We start from the raw sequence: 26,454 nt of genomic DNA on the forward strand, positions 1-26,454 counted from the left end.
GGAGCCCACAGCAGAATCTATCTGAAAGAAACACTCATCTCTGGCTTTGTCTCTATTTCTCTTTCTTGAACACACAGGACTGTATGTTACTGTTCTATGTATCCTTTCAGGGAAGGTGTCTGTCCTGTCTCCATTCATCACTCTGAAATTTTTTAATTTTTCATTGGTTAGGTTTTTTTCTTCCCCTCAATCTATAGCCGTGGCTGGTCTGGGACTCACTCTATAGACCAAGCTAGCCTTAAACTCAGAGAAATATGTCTCTATCTCCTGATGCCTGGCTGGCTAGGCCTTTCCTCAGTGCTTTACCATGTGCTGACACTGTGTTAGAAGTGAGACCTGCTCGAATTTGAGACAAATGAGGTCTCTATGCTTCCACATCCGCATCTACCAGGAGGCGCTAGCAAGCATATGGAAGTGATTAACACAGACCTGACCCCAGTCCAGGTGAGAAAAGGCTTTGCACAAGGAACAACCTACACGGCACTGAAGGCAATTAGTAGCTGGGTGGGTGGACAGGGCTGTGTGGAGGGCAGGGAAGCAGGTGCGGAGGTCTGCACTGGCACCGCTAAGAAAAACAGACGTGTGCGAGCACAAAACTTGGTCTTAATCTTCTCTCTAGAGTGACTTTAAAAATATAATGGGACATGGTATCTAGAGATTGTAAGAGTCCCAAATCCAGGGGACTAGAGTAGAACAGTGTCCTCAGAACATGATAGGATGTTGCACTCGTGAACTCACAACTGCCACGGTGGCCTGCAGGAGGCCTGCACAAGACTAAACCAGTCAACACTCTAGTTTGGAGGAGAGAGGGCCTCACTGAGGAGCTATGGAAAAGTGATGGATTCAGGGAGGGTGGGTCCATTTTCTAAAGGGTGCGGTTCTGTTAGATCATGCTCCAGTAGATGGCCCCACACCCAGATGTATATGGTCAACACAAATTGGAATCTATGGGTTATTTTTTTTTTTTTTTTTTAAAGGACATGAAGTTGGGGGGTTCAGAAGGTGGGAAAGGTCTGGGAAGATTTGGGAGTGATTATGATAAAATAGAAAAACACATGAAACCTCAAAACATTAATAAAAATATTTAAATTATTTTAAAAAGAAACAATAGATAACTGAGTGGTGAGACTCTCAAGCCCAAATCAAGGTCACATTCACTGAATAAGAGAGAAGTCAAGGCACACTATTACATGCACCCAAGTGTCATGATGGGATGGTGTCCTCCCCCACCGATGGAGAAACAGATGTGAGTGGCACTAGAACAGAGCTTCTAAATTATCTAAGGAAACAGCAGCAGAAGACTCATGGAGGCTTTATTTCCTCTACCAGGCATTTATCCTTCTTAGGGACCCACTTCTTCCCTTAGACAAACCTTTGTTATCTTGTAACAAAAAAACAAACATAAATTTGTATTCTTTCACTCCACAAAGCCACAAGAAAGAAGTACTGGAGCCCTAGTTCCTCCTGTACCAGAACCACTTCTGCATGATCTGACTCTTCTCAAAAGAACTGGAGTTCCGATAGCTCTCAATGTCTCAGGCATTAAACTCGGTCCATTCACCAACTCTGTCTCATTGGCATCATGTAGGGGCCTCTTTATATGTGGTAGGGGCCTAGGCCCCAACTGCAGGTTCTGATTCACTACAGCTAAGAGGAGGCCAGAGGATTTCGAATTCTCAACCCCAGTGATACAGATGGCTCCAGGCTCTGAGGACATCCTCCCATGGAGGGGCGCTTCATCCCTTCTCAGGATATCATGGTGCCTCCCCCCACTGGTGAGAGGGACTCCTGCTTCAGTTAGAAACAGCAGAGCTGTGTGAAGTGTAGCAATTTCTAGACTTTCTCTTCCAGGTCAGGATACCAGGGTCTTGTCTCTCTCCCTGGGAAGCTTCCAGAAACTGTAAGCAACTCCCTGGGCAGTAGCTGTTTCTGGCACCTGACTTGGAAGTCTTCAGTGCCAACAGCCATCTATCAGTGCAAAGGGGAAGGCAGGCATGCCTTGGCCATGGTACACAAGACCCTAACGCTCCCCTCCCTATCTCCAGTCCTCTCATTCCTCCATTTCCATTCCCAGTTCAGTCACGTGGATTTTGGTGCTCTTCCCACAATGGAGGCTCGATTCTTAGTTGTCCCCTCTGCTTGAATGTGCTTGTCTACCTCCTCTGAGTTTATGGAGATGATTCTAAGTCTGCAGATCTGAAATCAAGTCGAATTTTCCAAGAGGCCTTCTGTAAACAGACTGAGGGGCCTCTCCAAGACACATTCCTCACACGGTCCATCCTTTGTGAACTGTCATTGCACAGAAGCAGCTCAGTTCTTCACCTCAGCCGCTTTCCGCCTCCTCCTATTAAATAGCTGCTGTGCACCCTGCCCTGCCAGAAACAGAAGGATGACTGGCAAACAGCAGACATTGGATAGACAGACAGCTGCAGAATCGATGCATTACTAAGCCAATTACGTGAAGCTATAACAGATGACAAGCTTCAGAGTGATTTACAATGACACAAGACCAGACAAAAACTACAGAAACTGAACTGGGTTGACGACTAGAGAAAATCAATCCTCCTTTGTTCGCTCCAAGAGACCCACTTTGGCTTCTGCAAGCCATCTCCTAAGATGTTCTACAAGATGGTGCCCTTAACCCTCAATGTCTTTACAACCTCACCCATTCATGGTGCCAGTTGCAAGAAGAAAAGCCAGTACCAGCGCTCTTTATAAGCCGAGCCTCTCCACCTTGGATGGTTCTGAAAAACCCACTTGTGAGCATTCTGTACTAACCACAGTTTGTAATTTTGTCACAGGTGTTTGACTAGAAAGGGGACAAAGCCTTCTCAGGCAGTATGCATGTATCATGTCACTGTGTGCAGCCAGTGCCACGCCTACAAGCTGACAGAGAGCCTTTCCTCTCCGAGTGGTGGAAGCCAGGAGCGGTCACGTGGTATCACTTTGCTAAGGGTATCCTATAGGCTCCAAAATGTTCACACCTTAAAAAAACATTTAAGTGCGACTTTAACACTGCCTGTCATGAAAGCTGACACCAGGAACACTGGAGAGGAAGTCAGATGAGATGAGTTGTACCTGGCAGTTCAACAGAACACAGGCTAAATACTCCAGCTCTGTGAGGCAGCCAAGGCATTGGATAGAAGTTCAAACAAGGAAGGTGACTGAATGAATATTTAAAGTACACCCTATCAAACGGCTTTTCAATATCCACAGTAGAAGTCATTAAGATGTACTGTGCTTTCACACAGGCAGAGGGTGACAGGGAGGGGTGAGGGGGACCAAGAGTCTGAGCTGATCTGGGTTTGGAAACAGATGCAACTCTTGTGTAGCCTTGGGAAAATCATACATCTTCTCTGAAGTATACCTGAGCATCAGGAGGGTAAAACCAGGGATGTCAATGGTTCCTTAAGGTACCACGCTCCCAGGATCCACGAGGGTCTCTGGACACACATCTTAGGTAAGGAGCCACAAAGAAAGAGAAATTCTTTTCTCGTTTTTTGTCATCCAGTAGGGTCAGGCAATGCTGTCGTCCCTCAGCAGAGTGAAGGGCTGGAGAACTACTCTCTGGCTCCCTGTATCTATTCAAATAAAGTTCTGTTTCCATATACTGCAGGAGGGTGAGTTGATGTAGTAATTACCTGTTACTCTTGACAAGTAAGGTAATTAATGTAGCAAAATACCACCGCAATGTGTGTAAATTTAGACCACCATAATTAAAGCACCCGTCTGTTCAACAAACTGTTCAATTAAGAAAAAAATATTGACGGTGTGCTTTTTTTTTTTTAAATTAGAAAACGTATGGAATGAATGACTCTCCCTTGGTTGACATCCCAGCCTTTCTCAGCAACCCTTTCTCAGCAGGGAGCATGTATGAAGGACTTACCTCCACTAACACAGTGAAGAACTTTAACACTAATGACTATGGCAGGCGTGGCTGCTGCAAAGACTGTGAGGAACTCAGTTCTGTAAAGCTCTAGTCAGAAAGAGAACTCAGGAGCCATCTGAATTCCCAAACTCCTATAGAGAGTGATAGGCCGAGAAGTCACTACTATGCCATTTTCTGAGTGACAGTGTCACTCTCTAGTGCCATAACATCAAATTATCACCACTACCATACACTGTCCAGCTTTAGAGAACCTGGCACTAAACAGACTACAGGCAAATAGACAGCTGGAAAGTCCCCAGGACTCCATGAGGGATGGTCCTACAAAGGACCTGAAGAAGAAAGCTAGCTGGTCCCTTCACACTGGAGAAGGTCTTAGTCCTGCTATCCTGCTTTAGACCATCCAAAGCTACAGCAAACAGTAAACGACAAACAAGAATCAAACCATAGCCAGGCTAAGGGGAGGGGAGGGGGAGGGGAGGGGAGGGGAGGGGAGGGGAGGGGAGGGGAGGGGAGGGGAGGGGAATCCATTGGCAAATATCTCTAAAAAGTTGATACTTTCAAATGTACTCAGACAGAGGAAATAAATACTAGAAAAATAGAAAGACCAAAGTAAGAAGAATGAAAGGGAGGAGGGTGAAAGAGGAACTAAAAAAAGAAGGTTCCAGAATGATGAGAGAAAGATAAAAGAAGTAGGTTAAGAGATGGCCCTTCAGAGAAGGTCCTTGCTGAGTAACTCTGAAGACCCCATCCTCAGCACCATGGGAAGCCAGAGGTGGTTAGCACTCAGCTGATTCCCAGCATTCACTTCTGTGGTGTGAGAGAAGGTTGAAAAAGGAGAACCCCAGCAGCTTGCTGCTCAGCTAGCCCAGTATACGCTGTAGCAAACAACAGACCGTGCTCCAAACAAGGTGGAAGAGACTGACTGCAGGACACCCAAGTACCTTCTTCTTGCTATCACGATCACACACACTATTGCATAAATACACCTGCACCTACACATGAACAGACACACATAAATACTCACATGCAATAAATACATACACAGAGACATTCAAGGGTGAATAAAAGAAGAGATGAAAGGGGAGGGAAGTTCAAAGAAAGAAGTGAAAACTGTCTGAGGTGAGAAGGAAATGGTGTCACATAATGGTGTGTGCACATTTTGTTATGCTACATAGCACCCTGGGAGACGTAAGTAAAAGGTACCTTCAAGTCGAGTCAGTTCTGAGTTTACTCTACTAAGCCAGGTCCTAAATGTTCCCTGAGAACTTGGAAAGATCCCCAAGTAAAGAATGACGAGCACAGAGACACATCCCGAGCTGAACACTTAGGGAAAGAGCCTCTCCAAGCACAACACTCATATGCTCAAGAACCATCCACGAAATTAAAAATAAGACCTCCTGCTCATTTCTCTGGGTGAGTTGGTGGACAATGCAGTCTACTAAATGAGAAATAGCTCCCATAGGCTCATGTATTGAACAATTGGTGCCCCGCTGGTGGCTCTGTTGGGGGAAGGTTATGGACCTTTAGGAGGTGGAGCCTTGCTGGAGGAAGCATGTCACTAGGAGCGAGCTGTGAAGGTTTAAAGCCTCATCCCACTTCCTTGCTCTCTGCTTCTTGTGTGAGAGTGAGATGTGATGAATCAACTTCCTGTTCCTGATGACATGCCACGCCTTCCCCAGCTCCCCAATAATGCACCCTCTAGTCCTCAATATTCTTTCTTCCTTAAGTTGCTTTTGGTCATGGCATCTGTCACAGCTATGACAGAGTCACTAACACAGGTGGCATTTAATGGGCCATCATAACACTGAAAAACACCATCCAATCATCTCACATGAACACTACCATTCACATGTCCAACCATCTCACATGACTGTGACCATTCATACATCCAACCATCTCATATGAGCGCTACCATTCACATGTCCAACCATCTCACATGAACACTACCATTCACATGCCCAACCATCTCACATGACTGTGACCACTCACACATCCAACCATCTCACCTGAGCACTACCATTCACATGTCCAACCATCTCACATGACTGTGACCATTCACACATCCAACCATCTCACATGACTGTGACCATTCACACATCCAACCATCTCACATGACTGTGACCACTCACACATCCAACCATCTCACATGACTGTGACCATTCACACATCCAACCATCTCATATGAGCGCTACCATTCACATGTCCAACCATCTCACATGACTGTGACCACTCACATGTCCAACCATCTCACATGAACACTACCATTCACATGTCCAACCATCTCACATGACTGTGACCATTCACACGTCCAACCATCTCATATGAGCGCTACCACTCACATGTCTAACCATCTCACATGAACACTACCATTCACACATCCAACCATCTCACATGACTGTGACCATTCACACATCCAACCATCTCACATGACTGTGACCATTCACACGTCCAACCATCTCACCTGAGCGCTACCATTTATACCTATCAAAGTGATTGGCTTATCTCTTTCTACAAACGAGTTAGCTAAGGCACAGAGCAGCTAATGTGTGATTTCCCTTATGCTATGGACGGAGACAAGTCATTCTCCTTGGAATGAGCTAAATATATCTCTTGTTGCCAATAAATCAATTTACAGAGGTTACCTCAGTGCTATATTTGCCTGACAACTTGATGTTTACAGTTTTGACTTGAGCCTTGAATTCTGGCTATAAAATAACCAGACAAACTGGTGAATGTTCTAAAGTAATGGCGAAGCAAATTGCTAAAGAATCACCCAAATTAGGGGGGAAAATATCAAAGATCTGATTTCACACACTTTTGCTGTGGTTGATGCTGAGGGTTGAACCTGGGGCCTCATGAACGCTGGGCAAGCACTCAACCATCAAGCTGCATCACCAGCCCCAAATATGTGATTTGGAATCCAGGCTTAATCATTTAGTAGAAATACCAAATAGGAACCGGTGACCCTACAAAGCCCAGGAGGCTGAAATGGCTGGCTGTGCATAGGATTTGCTTTATTACAACAGCAGCCTCCAGGGAAACAGCATCACCATCTCCAGCTCCCAACTTCATATAAACCAGATCTTAATTTAACTCTCTTTGACCCCTCCGTGGTGTCAGACCACAGTCCTCTTTTCATCTCACAGAATCAGAAGACCAGGCAACTGGAGACTGAGAGTCATGGGTCACGTACATTTTCCAGATGTAGAAACTAACACTAGGAATTTAAGAGAAAAATAAGGTGAAATAGAGAAAAAGAATTCAAAATTATCATGATGATGCCTGTCATATGTCCTGGCTGCTTTTAACTAAAGAAACTCAAAAGGTATGCAAAAATGCATAACAGATTCTCCAACCTTTTGTTGTTCTTGTTATTGTTCTGGAGAGGATGAAAATTCACACAGCTCTTGCAGAGAAGCCAAGCACCAGAGTCCCAGCACAGGGTGGCTTACAACAGCCTATAACTGTACCTTCAGAGGATCAATGGCCTCTGTCCACAGAGACCTCTACTCACATTCACACACACACACACACACACACACACACACACACACACACACACACAAAACATACAATCTAAACTAATAAAAATAAGTCTTCAAAAAAGACAGACAGAAAGACAGACAGACGGAAAATCAGTAAGAGCCATTGGAAAGCTAAATAACTTGGGAGTGAACAAGTACACTTGGACAGATAGATGTATAGATCTATAGGAGTACAGAGTATTAAAATATGAGTTATGCTTCTTTGGTTTGAGCAAAGTAAAGAACATTCGTAAAACACAAATGTCCAGGGACAAGAGGTTATTCAATTTCTCATCCTACACACATATACACACACTAACACCTGAAATTCGAGTTAAAGTGTCGTCTTACATGGGTGAAAATATGTTAAGCTAGACTCCAAAATGCAGGGTGGGAGAGCACCTCTAAGTACCTCTAACTCCAACATTTCAATATGACCTCACCTTCACCTAGAGAAGCAGCAAAGTAATGCCTTGCTGTGCCTTCATCATTAATTAGCCACACACCTGCCAGTGAAGGGGACATTACTTGTCATGAGTCCAACACTCAATCAGGAATTTTTCTGAATCATTTAAAGGAAACATAAACTATGATATTTTCATTTCTATGAGGGGGTGCTTTCTTATCCTCATCTTCAGATGAGAAAATCCAAGCATAAAATACTTCAACCTTTTTTTAAGTTCAAAAAGTTACTAAGTAGCCAAAATGAACTGGACAGAGGATCCTGTCCGTAACTCGGGAAATGATTTCACCAGTGTGCCACCACCCCTCCCAACAAACCGGCTAATACGCCTCCTCACCTAAGGTTGCTTGGCTTGTGTTGATCCTGGAGAGCAGCACGCTTTAGGAAAACAACTTTGCTTTAAGAAGCTGGTTTTCACCTAAGAAACACTTTTGAGCTAGTTTTATAAAGACACTATTTTGGAGTTATACCAGTAACTGACACCCTATGAATGCTATGTGCCAAGAAATGGAGTCTGGCTGCTGTTACGTATTAGAAGCTTTGTCTATGTAACTACAAAGGTAGATAGTACAACACTCAGCATCTAGATTTCTACATACACTCTCTCAACTCAAGTTGTGAGAAGAAGCCACACTGGTCCAGGCTTCATTATGCAGAATTCTGCCAATAAGTAACTTCTAAGATCCTGTCCAAATTATACGCAAAATGGGATTAACTCAGGTGGGGGTAGCTGGGTGGACAGTTTGATCTACTATTCAGCATTAAATGGTCTGCCACAAAGAAAAAAGGCGGGCAGGAGACTAAGGAACACTCTAAGAAAGTTGTGGAAAAACTCGATGTGGCACAAACACCAAAGAGGGCACAGAAGCCAGGGAGAGGGGTTGACAGCACGTGGCTGCACACCTGCGGCCAGTAGGGGAGCACCAAGTGAGAGTAGGAGCTGCTTGGCAAACTTAATTTTTCTGCCAGCTTCCTCTCTCTCTCTCTCTCTCTCTCTCTCTCTCTCTCTCTCTCTCTCTCTCACACACACACACACACACACACATCTTTTCTTTCAGATCTTCGTTTGGATATTTAAATGGGCCATTCTTTTAATCCTTCCTTTCCTCTACCCCTTTACTGATCTTGCTAGTTTATAGAAAACTTTACCTTTTCTCTCCTCATTTTCTTCATGTGATTATATAATTAGATGATTCACAGGCAGGCAGGCAGGCAGGCAGGCAGGCAGACAGACAGACAGACGAAAAAAGTTATAGCTCTCTGTCCACCCAGATCTCCACATGTTGGGAGAAATCTTTCTCTTTGCCACGCAGGTAATGGAAACACTCCCTAACATTCAAGACATAAATCACTAATGTGATCTGAAGCGACGACAGACATACACAACAACAAAGTATTGCAAACTCAACCATGAGGACACTGTTTCTTTTCTGAATCTATTTCGACTCTGGATTGACACCAGAGGCACCACTTTACATGATACAAGAGCAACCCCATACACATTACAGTCCATTTCTAACTCAGGTAGGACAGCCAAGGGTATCCAGTGGCCAGTTTGTACAAGGGGTGACAAACCAGTCTGCTATCAATTTTTATGCAGCTCACTAGTTAAGAGAAGATTTCTATTTTGTTAGTGGTTGGGGTAACTCTTAAAAGACCCACACCTGCACTCAGTATAGCTTAGTCACTCCTGAGTGTCTCTCTTTTAACCCCTATGTTTAAAGTTTATGTTAACAGTATTCTCTTAGGGGCTGAAGAGAAGGGGTACGGAATGTGAGGATGGGCATGGGGCATGAGGATGGGCATGGGGTATGAGGATGGGGCTGAGGTATGAGAATGGGGAGACAGAGACGGAAGAAAACCTGGGGGTGGGGCTTGCTGGCCAACAACAATAGCCAATCAGCAAACTCCACATTCAATGAGAAACCTGTCAAGAAATAAGATAGAGGGTAACTGAGGAAGACACCTGACATCAACTTCTGATCCCTGTGCACACAAACATACATGCCTTTACCCCAACACACACACACACACACACACACACACACACACACACACACAAATACACAAGTCTTAATAATAAACCCCAAACCTCTTTAAATGAATGGATGGGGGTATAATACGAGGAATATTTTGTGACACAAAAAAAAAAATCACCTAAAAGTCAAACTTCTGTATCTAAAGCTAAAGTTTTGCTGGGACAAAGCCATTCCCACTCCCTCATGATCCTCTCTGGCTGGTTTATAATGACAATGGTGGACTTAACAGCTGCAAATGAGCTTATATGGTCTGTGAAGCCAAAAGTAACCATCGCTGGGCCTACAGAAGAGTTTGAAAGCCCTGGTTTATACCACCATACAATCTTCCTCATCTTGCAAAGCACGCACCTGACAGAACTCTCTGCTACATGGACTGGTTTACATTCTAACACATGAAGGGAATTAAATGGATACTGAAACAAATGAAATATAGCTGACATTTAGATAAAAATTGTAAAAACTATAAACAAAAGCATGAAGAATGTCTGAACACAGTGAACTTTGAAAAATAAACTAAGAAGGAGGGAGCAGGCTGGGAAGGGTGGGATGTAAAACTGAAGACTAAGTAAATAAGACACAGATATACCAAGTCCGTCTCCTGAGGTCAGAATGGAGTCTGAAATGTAGACTCCTGCTGGGAAGTTCAAAGAGGCCATCCAAGATCATCAGCTGGGGCCAGCTCCATCTGAGGAACAACAGATTCTTATTTTACACCCACGAGACCCTGACACACTGGCCAAGAATTCCAAGTGTGGCCACTAGGAGAGAAGTCGATCCGGTGCAAGCAGCACTGTGCATCAGCTAAGACAACAGCAAGAGGCCAAGAGCCAGTCAAGGGCTCCCAAGTCAGCATCCAGTGGCACTCAGCATCCGGTGGCACTGGTACCATTCCCTGCCACCTATGAGAGTTCCTTAACTTGCTCCCTCTGATGGAAATGCTGCCCCGAAATGCATCCAGCACAAACACATTCTGCATCCCAGAATAAGTTCACATTACCATTGACTACACTTTTCTTTCTTCAGTGTCTGATATGTGCAAGATGTTTACTCCTGAACAATGGAGATTCCTCCACAGTTTGTCTACACTGTTTTTAGAAATCCCTTTCTGTAAAACAATCTTACATTCTGTGTTTGCCTCTCCCGACACACAGTGAATATGCATCTTTCCTGTGGCCTTTCAGCTAAACATTTTCCCCCAAGACAGAATTGTTTGGGGCGATTCCGCTAACAACAATTTCTGTTGTTGAGTCATAGACATTATCGTAGTGATGTTACAATCTTTTTCTTTCCATATGATTAATGTTTTTTAAAGTATGCTAGTAAAGTGTAGCATATCTGAAACGACAGACTTGAAATGTAGAAGTTTACATTTTAAAAATAAAGCGTAGACAACAGAATGTCATTTTTTCCACATCTGTATACCATTTGAACTGGTCACCATGTCTAAGCTGATTTATTGTCTGTTTCATCTGCTATTGATTCAGAAGTCTGACACAAGACTCTCAAGTTTTTTAACAGCAAATAATTCCTTTCAGTAAATCCAAGAGATCCCACCAACACAGACGAGCTGCTAAGTTACAGAGAATCTACCTACCAACCCCGACATGAAGGGCTGACTGATTTGTAGACCACATCTCCCAAACTGCCTATCAGAGCTAACAGCTTGAAATGTTTATGGCTTAAACTCAAGGAACGTGACATCTGGTTAACCCCACAAGTCTCATCTTGTGCAAACAACCGAATGAACTTCAGACCTTTATAAACATAAAAATAGCTCAATTAAAGCAGCCTGTGTGCCAGAGCCCCTCATATCCTTTCCCACACACCCTTTACAAACAGGACCGGGAGTCACAAGACTCTGGTGCAGCAGACCCTGGTGCCACCCTCACTTTGGTTACGGCTCCTAACATCCTGGCCATGAGAAGAGGGGTCCATGTGGGCAATCTGTCCAGACAGGGCTACAAGGATTTTCTGAAAATCTTTAGAAAAATAAAATTTTTAATTCTGCTTAACATATTTAAGAATATCCTTAGCCTATGATTTGCTAGGAAGCACCTTAAGGTTTCAAACAGGGACAGTGTCAACACACACCAATGCCATAGAAAGATAAGCAGTGTAAGAGATGGTGCAAGCCTTCCATGCAGATTATTCTCCAAAAATTTATTAGTTCCAGTGTAGAAAGCTGAACAAAATGGGACTGCTATGGCATGTTGCAACCCTGATATGCAAATATCTAAAGATCTACAAGACTGCATAGCCTATGTCTCAATATATAGCCCATAGGATTTGGCGAGCCTACATTAAGAACCACAGTAGGGGCGAAGAGAGATCATGAACATTTGAATCGGGTGTCAGACATAGGGGACAACTGAAGCTCCTGCACGGGAAGCTTGGTGTATGCTTTTCTGAGTCTTTGTAACCCCAGGTCAGAGACATCAGTGTGGGAACCGTGAAAGATAACAACATCAGGAAACAGCCTCGTGTTCCTCTTGTAATTAGAAGATGGCCACGCAGCCTGACATTATTATGGTAAAGTGGCATGAAGAGGTGAGCCAGCTGCAGGTGGCTCACACAGCAAATGCTTTCAGCTAGCTCTGTGTTGAAAGACACCATTCATTAGCATCAGTTACTTCCAAGGGAAAGAAGAAAGTTCATTACAACAGAAGGCATGATTAAAGGATGACATCTGGTCATCCCTTGCTGTCCATGGGGGAGTGGGGTCCCTATGGATATCTAAATCCTTGTGTGCTCAAGTCCCTTGTATAATATGGCATTACAGAATTGCATCTTCGAATAGCCTGGACATTTCCTTATGCGTATATCAAATGATCTTTGGTTACAAATGTAGGCATGAGGCAACTGCTATAAACTGTCACCATACTGCACTGTTCAGGGAATAATGACAAAGGACAAAGTCCATATGTCAGCATGAATTTTTAATCCTTTTCAAACAGGTTGGTGCTTCATCTGAGGAATCAACACATACAGAAACCCACTAGAATGTGAAACTTTATAAAGAATATTGGGAGGTTTTATCTAAAGCGTGTTTAAAATGCTATCCTGGGTCTAGAAAGATGGTTATAGAATCAAGAGTGTTGATTATTCTTCTGAAGAATCTCAGTTTGATTCCTAACACCCACATGGGGGCTCACAACCAACTTTAACTCAGGTTACAGGGGATGCTATGCCTTCTTCTGTCCCCCATGGGCTCTGCGAGCATGTGATGCATTCAGGCAGAACACCCCCTACACATAAAATTAAAATAGAAAGGAAAAAACGATGTGTGGCTGAAAGTCTAGATGCCAAACCATAGACACTAGCATCTTGCTGGAAGGACAAACTACTGTCCCAGTCTAACAAAGCGAGTAGAGCTGGGGAGGCCTCAAGGGAAAAAAAATCCATTCAGTCCCTAAATCCCATTTAAAGAGCCAAGTATGGTGGCAAGTTATTGTAATCCTGGCTGGGACACAGAAACTTGCCAGCCAGTCTGATTAGTAATGGACAGCACCTATGAAACAATACTAAAGGTTGGCCTTCAACCTACACACATGCACACTCGAGCAGATATAAGATGGCAGGATCACACCATTGCATGCATCCTGCACATGCAGAGCCGTGAAAGAGAAAAACGAGAAGAGGGTCAATTATCAATGAAAATAAAATACTAGAAATCAGGTCAATTACCTTGAATCAAACAAGTTGGCTGATTAAAGAAAGTGATAAGAAAAGTTGCCCTGTGGAGGACCTGACCACCTGGAATAAAATAAAGTGTCACAATGAAAAGTCATGTCAGGTTTGGGCACACTTAGTAATCAAGCAAACAAATAAATATCTTGTTATGTACCTGGCTGGAGCACTCTCGAATTTACAGTTCCTACAAATATCTGTACAAGATTGGGTCTACTGCCATTCTGTCATGGAGAAGTGGGAGGCTTTTGGGGCCCCCTTTTCTCCCCAAGGATACAGACAGTGGTTGATGGGGAAGGAAGAGACATTATCTTCATTAGTGTAGCCACTGATAAAGTGCCCACGTCCTAGAAACAAAATCTCACCATTTCTTATAAGTAACCCCAATGAAACTCACTGAGTCACACAAACAAAACAAACAAACAAACAAACAGAAATCATAACCCTAGAAGCCAGTTTGGTAGAGGATGGAGATCAGTGGGAATGAGAAAGAAACAGGAGAAGGTGGGTAAATGTAAGAGAAATACATTATGTAGTCTATGAAATGAAACCCATTATTATGTATAATTACTATATGCTAATAAAAACATTTTAAAAGGCATGCATTTGACTCCAAATCTCCGGAGGCAACTTCCCCCAGCCCCTCGACTGTCAAGTCACTGTAAGTTGTGTGAAAAGAAACTCCCAGAAGTAAAGAATCTCTCAACTCTGAGAGAACAGTGAATGAGAAGCTGGGCTAGCAAAGGCTTTTAACCAAAATCAACCATAACAACAAAGCCTCCTCTGGGAATTCCTGGTGAATGTCCATAGGGCAAGCATAAAGGCTCAGGTCAAAGAGGTTGAAACTCTCAAAAGTCAAAATGGCTGCAGCTAACAAATGACTTCTCAAGCCATGGGACAATGTCAACAGTAATAGGGCCAATAGGAAATTCCTAGGAGGAACACAAAACCCCCGACCCTAAAGCCAGAGTGACCTGCAAAAGGTTCTCAGGTAGACTGTCAGAATGAGCCGCACCACCATGGGGATGTTCACAGACATTCCCGTTAATGGCAGCCTCAAGAGTGGGCAGGCAGCACAGAAGCTTCTTCATTTTGGCATGACCCACAGTATTCAAACAACTTGGCCAATGGCTGTGTAAGGAGAGAAGATGCATCACAGAAGGCCCTTTATATAGAAAGGAACTTTCTAGAACTCCAGGAGGAAAATACTAGTATCACAGGAAAAAAAAAGGGGGGGGGGGAGAACCCTGTCATGTCTTCAATTGACAACACACAACAAACTCTTTAGCTGTAGAATAAAACAAAACATGGCTAAAACGGTATCTTCTTTGTTTACCTCCCTAGGATTAAGAAAAGGCATGAGGAAGGGAAGGGAAAAAAACCCAAAAAACCAGTAGTCTTTTATTGGTAAAAGCAGGGGGAGCAAAGAGCTTGGCTAGCACAGAGCAGTGGATAAGTGGATGCCATCCGAAAGACAGAAATCTCACCCCAAATGAAATGTTAACAAGTTTATTGACCACAGTGTCACCCCTTATTTCCCAACACAATGGTCGTCTCACTGAATTCTGCGAAACCCCACTATAAATCATTTAACATTTACTGGAGCATTTAAAGCTGCCAGGCTTATGTGTTGGAATGCGATTTGGAAGACTAAAATCGTACACGGTGGCCTGAGCCTCACACACACTGAAAGACAACCCAGCCTTCCCTTTACTACTGAAGAGCCTCAGCAACGAGGAGCATCCTCCTCCCCTGTCAGCTGTTCTCAGGAGGGACTGCCACCTTCCCTACCCTTCTCCTCACTTTCGAGCTAAGGTGGGAAAGATTCCCAAAGATACATATGTGAGCTGAAGAGAACAGCGCATGCTCATGAATAAGATACATATACAAACACACAGGGAAATACATATGAATGTATATAGGAATACATACATAAATACGTACATGAATATGTATCCAGATATGAATATGCATAGCTACGTGCCTGAAGCATGGCCTACAAATCTGTCATCTTCATGTGCACAAAGATTTTTCTGTATCTCTTAAGACTGATTATAGCCTGGTCTCTGTCTCCATCTACTCTTTCTTCGCCCCAACATGGAATGTTCAGTCTCCATGTCTACACTGGCTTTTGTGAATTCCAATCCACATCTCTAAGCCTGGACTGCCTTCCTAACTTTCATTTTCAATGTGCATTCACCATCTTCCAGAAAAACACAGCAGGAATTCATATCAGTGGCCTCAGTGACTTCCAAACCTCAGCTCATCCCTTCCTAATCCATCTTCTCTCCTCATCTGTCAGTGCAACGAGTATCTTCCATACCATGTCTATGTACCCCAAATATTAGGGATGTCAAGTCCCACCATCATTACCTTCTAAGTCCTTCAAGTACCTTACATTGCTGCTCTTCAGGACCATCACAATTCCCCCCAACCTGGGACTCTCACTCTAGACATTGGCAGATGAGTTATCCCAGCACACACCTCTGAACAAGAGCCATCTACACTCAGAAGCCCAGGCTGTGCCCGCTGTGCCCACTGGCTATGGAGACAGTCTCTAGAGGGCTTCTTCATGAGTCACAGAAGCTCATCTGAAACCTTGGTAACATCTCATTCCTGTGGACATATGGGAAGATCATAAAACCTTTCAAAGGTCCATTTTCCTCCCCTGTACTGTTACCTGTGGGATAACACAGATACAATAAAGGATGAATATTCTCCAACAAAACACCTGAGATCATTATTCTGAAATCACACACTTCTGGGTACATCATGACAGTGAGCGAGCCCCAGACTATCAGATTTTAGGGTTTTGATGTTTGTTAGATCATGGATGTTCAACTGGTAAATTCTATGTAAAATATTTCTTGCAAAATGTCTGGTCAAAAAATGTTTCAGATGAAAAACACAACCCATAGAGTTCCCTTTGTTGACTGATTATGAGTGAAAAAAAAAATACAGATGTATAAGAAATTATCCATCGTTGAGGTGGATGCCTTTTATATAGCCAAGTGTGTCCTCCAGTGTGTCGTTACTGGATAAATTCCTTAGTTCTCATCTGCCAACTATGTTTCCAACTGATTTTCTTTCTCACCCTTTCATGATTAAGGCAAAGAATAAAACTTCATGGTTGTGCTTCAACACCAAGATTTTAGAGGTTTTTTTGAATATTCAGTCACCATGAACCAGAACAACACTGCTCAAGAATCTAATACCTACCTCCGCTGCTAACTCAAGGTAAACACCTCTTGTTTCACTACTTTATTCCTCAGGCTGGAGTCTGAGAATGAACTTGGGTTTTCTCAAAATTGCTTGAGACAACAATAAAGATGTCATAGACTCAATCCATGAAACAGGGTTGACAGGGAGGGAGTCAGATGGTCTTGTATGATGGATGGGGTCTGGTGTATCTCTTAATACACTGAAATCTAAAACTGAGCTCAGTCCCTTATTACCCCAGATCCTTTCCCAGTAGTTAGTAAATATATCCTTTTCTTAGTTAATTTAATGGGAAGAATGAATGAGTCTGTATCTTAATAGCTCAATCACACATCTTTCCTTTCCTGTTGTAAGAAAGGCTTTTTGATGATCTCAGGAGCCATCATAAGGACAAAGTTTAACTACAAGAACACATCATAACTGAGTGGCTTAGCATTTCCTGTTATCTGCATCTTTAATACGTCACTGCTAATTCCCAAAAAAAACTACGCACTTCACAGAATTCCATGTGAACAAATGTGTAGCAGTTCCTAACAGTGATCTATGCATTTGTGATTACTACACACTCTGACCTCAACAACCACACCCATGTGTCATCTTCAAATGGCCTATGTTAACGACCCATATGTTCACACTGCAAGTCAAAAGCAAAGCTGCCGTTCGATCCAGCGTCTACTTATTTCATCAGCTAATGCTCTTAAGAGAATGGGTGGTGTTCTGTTATTGAAAAAGTTTCTAGCTGTCAAAACAAGCAACTGACTGGGTTATAGTCAGAGGCTTGTAATGCCAACTCCAAGCCAAAAGCCAGAGCATACAATAAAAAGGAAAGTTCCCCATTGTTCCGGGAAGTCTGTTTCGACACGGTGCCCGCCCATCCAGCCAATTCAAAAGACACGAAAAGTAAAATCTCTGGCTACGCTGCAGCCAATCCAGCCAGCGGATTTCCTTTGCTAACTTTATTTTTTTTAATGTCCTCTAGACTCATCGTAAATCATTTCCAATCTAATTCTCCAGCTTCCCAATTTTAACTGTCGGCCTTATTTAAAGCTTGGCCTCTATATTTAACAGATCCCATAGCCATACTGAGAGCACGAGCACTAAGAAAGTAGACGCTGCTCTAAAATGCCTCATTCGCTGTGTGACTTTTAAAGCAGCTTAAATGTTAAACAGCTCAATTGTCTTACCTAGCAGTGATGTGGAAATGATAGATGTGATTTTCTGCTAATGAACAAAATGATAATTCCCAACATGGAAACATGGCTCCCCCTTCTATGATCCTCAGGAGCTGTTTTCATGACTTGTGTTCTAATCCACCCATGCTCCGTCATGGGCAGAAAGCAGAATTCAAGGGGATTTACATACACCTTTCCTTGTCTGCAGTGAGATACATGCTGTTAACGCTGGCATTTTGTTAACCCATAGCCTAGGATGGCTTTTACTAACATTGAAAACTAAATGATATTTTCTAAGGCACAAGGTAACAGTTGACAGTTGCTTTCAAGGGTTCTCAAGGGAGGGGAAAAAAGGAAGAAGGAAAAAAATGTGGTGGCAGTTACAACAAATTAACAACATATAATAAAAACGCCATAAACATGCGGCATACATAATAAATCTAATCAAGTCTACAAGGCAGGCAGATAAAAATGATTAACGGCCACTATCCCCGAAAAGGAAAGAAAAACTCTGTCCCCAGTTATTCATCACAGCTAATGTTCTGACCCTAAATCTACCAGGAGATCGAATGATCTTCAGAGTCACACTTTGTCTTCAGCAAAAGGTCTCTCACTTCCTATTGTATTTTCTGAGAACCCAGGAAAACAACACAGTAGAGCTAGCTGCATTGTAATGAAAGCTGCAGAGGGAGGGGGTGGGAGGATGGGGGTGGGGTGGGGGTAGTGTAAAGATTCTCAGAACTTTTGTCTCTATTAACAGAAATTTTAACAATAAAGAAAACCAAAACTCTAATGTCTGGGCACAGACATGATAGAAAGTACTGTCTGGAGGTAACACAGTCATTTATTTCTTGGCTGTCTGACTTCCCATTCGAGCTCTGATATGGTTCAAGTTGGTAGAGGGCCCTGGCCTATAAAGGATCTTCATAGAAAACAGGTAAGGGGGTGAGGACATCAAAGCTAAGAAAAAGAGGACAAACTGCAGCTGGGCCACAAGACGGAGTCCGTGGCTAACAAAGGCCAGAAACGTATACAAAAGGCACAGAGCTTTATTCTGTGTCTGGGCCACTGCCATGAGAAGGGGTAGGTCTATCCTCTGAGTGTTATGACTGAGAATCATCAAATATTAACACCCTCACATGCTGGGGGAAGGGGGAGTAAATAAATAGAATTAAGTAAATTAACTTACCTTTTTAAAAATAAAAAATAAAAGTGATTCAAATGAATAAATCACAATTTGTTCCACAAAGGGAAAAAAAAAAAAAACAAAGGAATTTCAGAGACATCCCTGAGATGTAACAGACTATGAGTAAATTAGAACAATTAAAAACCATTAAAGACAGGATAATTGAGAATACCTGTTTGGGTAATAATGACTCTCTTGAATTCCTCATAACAGAGGGTCTATTTTAAATCAGTTTTTTGTAAAAACTTGCATAACTTAGCAATGATTGTGGGTTTTTAAATTTATCTATATCCACAAGAACATGAAGTGAAAACCATAAAATACAGACTGAGTCCAGCTGTTTAATGTTGGCATTTTGTCTTAAAAAAAAAAAAAAAAAAAAAAAAAAAGTTCAAAAATCTGTTTCCTTAAAGCAAGGAAATGTGGGAAAAGGCCATCATGCCGGTGGGAACCTTGAGCAGCTCGTGCTGTGGTTTCTTGCCGAGACAGCAAGCTTTCGTGAAAGAGAAACCCGCTGCCAAGGCAAATACTGTTTGCCTTCACACCCAAGAACAAACTGTGTGCATGGCAGAGGCTGGGAAGGACTAGGAGCAGCTGGAGAGGACCTAGGCAAGGTAACAGCAGTGTCAGGCTACTGTAAACTGGTTCTCACTTTCCCATCCTCAAGTTAGCATCCAAGACAGAACAGAGCTTTCACCTGGCATCCCGGCAGCAGGGATGAAGGCCAGGCTGCGATTCACAACCCCTTTATTCCAAGTCAACAAGGAGAGAGAGAGAGAGTCTCAGAGAGAGAGAGAGTCTCAGAGAGAGAGAGAGAGAGTGTGTGTCTCAGAGAGAGACAGAGAGTCTCAGAGAGAGACAGAGACAGAGAGAGTGCACATCGGCAGGGTAGGGGTGAGACAGAGAGACTGACTTCTTGTCCGGAAAGCCTAGGGAACAAGGAGACCCAGATTACAAAGGTGTTGCCAGAAATGTTCACACTCAATGCAATGTGCAACCCACCTTCTCTCCAAGCAGGAAATGCTCCCTGAAACCTTGTAAACCAAAGGCCAGAAGCTCTGCCAAAACAAACTGAAGGAGCAGCTCCCCAAGAGCCTTTTTGATTTGGCCTCGGGGACCACATGCCAGCAGGCTGGGGTGGGGGTATATGGCAGAAATCCAGCCTTGCAAAAGTACCCCAAAGCTTCCCCAAAGAAAAAGGTTTACCTCATGAGGATATCTTGCACGTAGCAGGTTGAAGTAAACAAAGTTTAACTGCTCACTGATAAGCGGAAATTACTAAATCTCCAATTCAAAACTGTTAAACAAGAAAAATCTGTAAATTCCTTTTGTTCATTCCACTCAGACCAAACAGTTAAAATGAACAGGGGTGGGTGAGAGGAGACCCTCATGGCATCAAGCCTGTCCCTGCAGGTATGGGTCTCCTCCACACCCATACCTGAGTGGGTCTGGAAGAGTCCTTTCCTAAGTAGAAAATTGAAAGAAAGAAAGAAAGAAAGAAAGAAAGAAAGAAAGAAAGAAAGAAAGAAAGAAAGACAGACAGACAGACAGACAGACAGACAGAAAGACAGACAGACCAGAAAGACCAGAAAAAAGCAAACACCCCCCCAACCCACTTTTCCACCTAAGTCTCTCTTTTCTGTGAATAATATGACATATAGCAGCTCACAAAAATATCACAGACCCAAGACACGATCTGAAAGAAACAAGAAACAGTATGAATGGAAGGTCTGAGTGTTCTCACCTACAGTTATAAAGTTTGCCAAAAGGAAAGTACACATTTCCAATTCTAGATTGGATGTAATAAGATTTCAGTATTACAAATTAAGTTGTCTTGCCTCTTGGTTTAAAATTAGAAACCTTTGTCTTTTCTGCCTTACCCACCCACATCTCATGTCCCCATCACAAAAAAAAAAAAAAAAAAAAAAAAAAAAACTTTGATAGTTTACACACAGGTTGGAAAAAGAAATAGTAACTCTGTTCGGCGACACAAAGACAGCTTTTCTTCCCCCAAATCAAAAGGACTTTAAGAATCTGCTGAATGCTCCCCCCAGACACCATCACAGAGTCAATGCTGCAGGCCTCCAGAATGATTGATGGAACTCACTGGTTCCTTTCAGCATTCCCTACCTCGTCTGGTCGCTGGTGAAAACCAGGAAGCCACAGACACACACTTTGGTCTTTTGCTTGTGCAGGCCCCAATTCTCTAGTGCCAGCTTGCAGCCAACGTCCTTGCAGCCCATGGTAGGCAGGCCACAAGGTTCAAGCTGACTGCAGAGTGTTACTACACTGAACATCTGGTCATGAATGAACGGATTGCCCACTAACGCTCAACGTTGGGCAGCTGATGAAAAATTCAACATTTTCCTTGTTGGCACAGTAGTTTTGGAGAATTCTCTAGAGCATCCTGAATTATATTAAGAAAATTTCACTGCAGCAATCTATATCTGTGAGAACAGCTGGTGTTGAAAGGGTTCCGATGCTCTCTCCCCGTGCTGGGGGACCTCATGTTGGATCAGGACACTTTTACTACATTTGTCCTTGAAACTCAGCCTGCACTCCGAGCTAACTGGTGGAGAAACTGGCAGACAAGGCACCTCCCAGCTGCTGGACTGTACACATCTTAATTCAGGGGGCGATTAAACAAAAAAAATTAAAAACAAACAAACAAAAAAAACCCTGCTACTCAGCTAAGGGGACATGAACACCTGAATAGTAGCTGAGAGAGGCTCAGTTTAGCTTTTATTATTTTTAAAATAAAATATATCCAAATAGCAGCGAAAACTCTGATAACACACTGGTCTCATAAAGACCGAACAATTTCTGAAAATTTTCAGTTGAAAATAAAAGTCCCTTATAAAACAAAACTAGATACAAATTCATCCAAACATTATCATCTCTCACCAGACAGCTACTCCAACTAAGTCTTTCCTTATACCTAAGGGTGACATTCTTAATGCCAATCAGATGTGGGATGTTAGGTGACACTCAGCTCTGGGAGAGGACACATCAACAGAGGTTTGCAGCAATTCTGCAGCCAAGAAATCCTCTATAAATATTACGGTATTTAAAGAAATGAACTCGTTTGTGGAATATATGTGATATGATCGTTGTTATTATTATTATCATTATTACGTTTTTTTAAAGGAAGTGGTAAACTTAAGTTGAGCTAAATTTAGGCTATTATCTATGCAGCATAAATTTCACTTCTGTGTGTAAATGCTAACTTGCATATTTCTCCATGGTAACTAAACTATGATTAAAACAACAGTGGAGGCAGCCTTTAAGGCCACCTGTTTAACTAGGAACAACCTAATTTACAAAAAAAAAAAACCTAAAACTCTGGGTATTTTTTGTGCAATCGATGCCACCCATTTCCCAGCAGAAAGCTCCCTCTGCCACAGACGTGTAATTGCAGTGCACTTCGCCGAGGGTCGCAATCATTCTTTTTTTAACTAGTGTAATTTTTTCATGTATTGTTCACCCCAACATAAGTGGTATTTAAGATTATAAAGAATAAGACCCTAATAACTCTTTCCAAAAAGGAAGTTATTTTACCACTTGGAAGGGATTAATTTACCTAGAAAGTATCCTCACATTTCACAAAGAGAACTAATGAAATTGAAAAAAAAAAAAAAAGTCCAAAAGAAAATGACTGAGATAGCAAGCCACATTCAAACTCATTTTTTTTTTTTATTGAGATAGCCTTGTAATTTACTAATGAAGAAATGGGCTATTTTATTAGTGAAATTAAGAGAAATAATTATAATATGTCCAAGAATAGTAAAAATGTAGGTATAAGCAGTATTTTCTTATTTAATTATAAAGTATAAAAGTGGATTTGAATGTGATTCATTTTGAAACCTGAGAATTAGGTTCAGAATTTAAATACTGAAAAACCCTTGAAGTTGAACATCATGATAACAAGTCGGAGGTTTGATGTGAAGCCCGTGACTCACACGCATGACACAGATGCAGAAGGGCCTCACTAAAAACCTTCTTTGAATCAAAAACGAGTCCTCAGTTTTTTTTTTCCTGTCTCGAGGTCTTCACATGATGTAATGTCTAAGGCCACATTTCATACTGTTAAGTAATGATGACTGTATAAAACTCATGATAAAATACTCATAAAATGTGACAATTTATAATTTTATGTATACTTGCCTCTGGAATATCACATACCTTCACGTAGTAGATGCTAATTAGATAACAATGGCTTTACTATAATGTCTATAAAACCTGCCTTTAAAACCAAATCCTGTTAAAAAATTGTCTTCTCAAGCTGACATAGCCCATTTCCAGGGTCATATTTAAAATAATTAGCACCCCTGCTAGTAAATGATACAATAAAACTAAAAATGGTATCTAAGCAGAATACAAAACTGTCTAAAATTTAACAATTGTCTTCCAGTATTCCAAGACATTCTCTACAAAGACTATAAAGGAAATCAAAGAAGGGTCAAGATTCTGAAATTCAGATTCCCTACAGCCATTACATAATCCCTGAAGCGCAATCTCAGAGGACTGGACCCAGGGTAATAGGGATTCCATGTGACTCTTTTGCTAGCTAGGACTGCAAGGGTTTCTGAAAAGCAAGGGGAAACCCTACCCAGGTATCAGAAACAATTGCCGTGGGGCCGGTGAAATGACTTGGCATGCTTGTAGAGGGCCTGAATTCCATTCCCAGCACCCACACCTCACAGCTCACAACCGCCCATAACTCCAGCTCCAAGAAGATCAACATTATGGCCTCAGAAAACACCTGCACACTAGTGTACACAGCTCTTACCCACATACACATAGCTAATAACAAATAAATATTTTAAGCCAAAAAGAATACCAATTGTGCAACACAAATTTCTCCATGAGTTACCAGGTCCCAAAGAACAGTATGTAAAGAAGTAGTTATTTTTGGAGGTACAAGTTTGTTTGCTTGTTTGTTTATGAGAACAATATGAGTCTATTGAGACAGATTTTGAAACAGCAATAGTGAACCACCTTTGTAAGCTCCTCCTTACTTCAAATCAAATCTATCTGTATAGAGTCCTGCAGAAGGAATTCTGTGGACCACTGATTCTAACATCCCAGATCTTAGTCAAGAGAAACAAGCAGGAGATCTGAGGGTACAAGGCAGCATCTATGAACTACTGCAAATGAGGTAATTATGTTCAACACAAATTCCTTTACTATGGCCCTCTAAACATTATATATAACTAATAAAGACACACTGAATAGTTGAATAAGTAGAATGACAGAAAGAATATTGATTCTGATTTCTATGTATTAGCACATGTCTTTGCATTGACTGATAGCTACATGTCCTGTTAATCCCTCATCATGCCAACTATGAAGGACTGAATAATAAGAATGCCCCCTATAGGCTCATATATTTGAATGCTTAATCTTCAAGAGGTGTGGCCTTGGTAGAGGAAGTGTGTCACTGGGGATGGGTTTTGAGGTTTCAAAAGCCTGAGCCAGGCCCAGTGTTAGTCTATCTAACTTAGAGATCAAGATGTAAAGCCTATCTACTTCTCCAGCACCATGTCTGTCTGATCAGCATCACACTCCCTGTCATGATAATAAACTAACTTCTATAACTGTACCCAACCTCCAAATTAAATGCTTGCTTGCTTACTTTCTCTTTTTCCTTCCTTCCTCCCTTCCCTCCCTTTTCCTTCCCTTCCTTTCTTTTTGTTTTTAATGCCTTCTTTTATAAGCATTGCCATGGTCACGGTGTCTCTTCAGAACAACAGAACAGTGACCAAGAGACCAACCCTGAGCATCATATACATCACAAGTCTCCCAAGTTAAACAGCTGATAGAAGGAACCCAACAGCTTGTCCCAGACACTTCAGGATTTGTTTGGGGACTCAAATTCTAGGAGTCCACTAGTCTGCTTATAAATTACAAAGTGACCCTGATAATAGAGGTCAAGGCCTCTATTACCTCCCACTGCACTTAGTACATGGAGGCTGACTGAGTTCACTTCATGACTAAATAGAGTCTAAGTTTCCCCTTAGTTTGAACATAGCTAGAACAATAAGGACTCAGTAACCACATGACCATCTGACATGCACAATCTACAAGGACAGGCTCTAAATAACTCTGCTACCCCACCCTTTCCCCACTCCACCTTACTATCTCAGGCCACCCATACCGTTTCTCTGCTTTCTCTCCCTCAATTATACCAAGACCAGGTCACCTCTTGTCCCATCCCTGTTATTCCCAATGTCTAACTTCTCCTGGCTGCCTCCTTCTTACCAAGAATATCTCAGCTCAAAAACCATCAACTCCAGGAAGTCTAACTGGACTAAAAGCCCACCCTCCTTCCATCATTCTGCTGCATTTCTCTGCACAACACTTCAGCCGGACATTGTTCCTCATTATAGGTTGCAAGTATGTCTCAGACCAGAAGTCTGTCCTTGGCAGTCTTGTTAACAGTTGTATTTCCAGAACTTACAGCCCTGGCTAGCTCACAGAGTCTCCCACAAGTGATTGCTACATGGGCAAATGAATCATATCCCACATCACACAACACTAGTCTCCAACAATACATCTTTCCTCCCCAGAAGCATGGAATCCTTTCATATGGTCAATGTTTTGCAATTTCCTGCGTGAATGGGGAGAGGAGAGCTTTAGTTGTGAATGACTAGGCTGCATTAAAATGGGCTCTAAATGCTCTGCAGAAAAGAAGTTGGTTCTTTTAATGATACACTGAGGAAGGAGCATCTTTGAATCACTGGGAACCAGAAAAGGGTTGCATAATATAAACTTTATTTACACAAATCTTCTCCCTGTTAATTAATCATCCAACATCAAGAAGGAATCTCAGAGGAGAGGGAGTAGCTGGGGCTCCATTGAGAAGGAGAGAGCAAGCATTTGTGAATGAACTAGAATCCAGAATACTATGAACCCTGTTGTAGGACAATTACAAATACTTTGCAGTGGATGATTATATACCTTAGGCCTTGACCAGGCTCCTAGGCAATCAGCTCTAAACTGTCTTTTTGGATTCTCAGCCTCAAGATGAAGATACAAACATGCATTATCTCGCCCACTTTGTAAAGAGGAAACTGGGTTGAGGAAGTTGAACCAGCCTGCCCAGTGGCAGAGCCAGGACTTGGTTCAAGAAGTCTGAATCAAAATCAAAGGCTTCATTCATCTGCTTGTATTCTGTAGGTGCAGGGTTGTTACCAGGCATGAAACATACACAGCTTTTAGGAGCCACAGTCAGGTAGCATCAGACCTGAGGCAAATATCTTCTGGCGACCCTAA

The 26,454-nt window shown here is 42.3% G+C and overlaps 1 protein-coding gene across 4 annotated transcripts in view; it reads right to left on the reverse strand.

Annotated features, from left to right (window-relative positions):
* Positions 1-26,454, reverse strand: part of Foxp1 (forkhead box P1) — a 504,713-nt gene that overhangs the window by 392,280 nt on the left and 85,979 nt on the right. The window contains exon 1 of one of the 4 annotated variants that reach the window (XM_076940174.1): positions 21,310-21,328. The exons of the other annotated variants lie outside the window; for them this stretch is intronic. The gene's annotated coding sequence lies outside the window, so the exon portion shown is untranslated. Of the gene's footprint in view, positions 1-21,309; positions 21,329-26,454 lie in introns of those variants that run through there. 4 annotated transcript variants of the gene reach the window in all.

Source organism: Arvicanthis niloticus, chromosome 9 (genome assembly GCF_011762505.2).
Source record: "Arvicanthis niloticus isolate mArvNil1 chromosome 9, mArvNil1.pat.X, whole genome shotgun sequence".
Lineage (NCBI taxonomy): Eukaryota > Metazoa > Chordata > Mammalia > Rodentia > Muridae > Arvicanthis > Arvicanthis niloticus.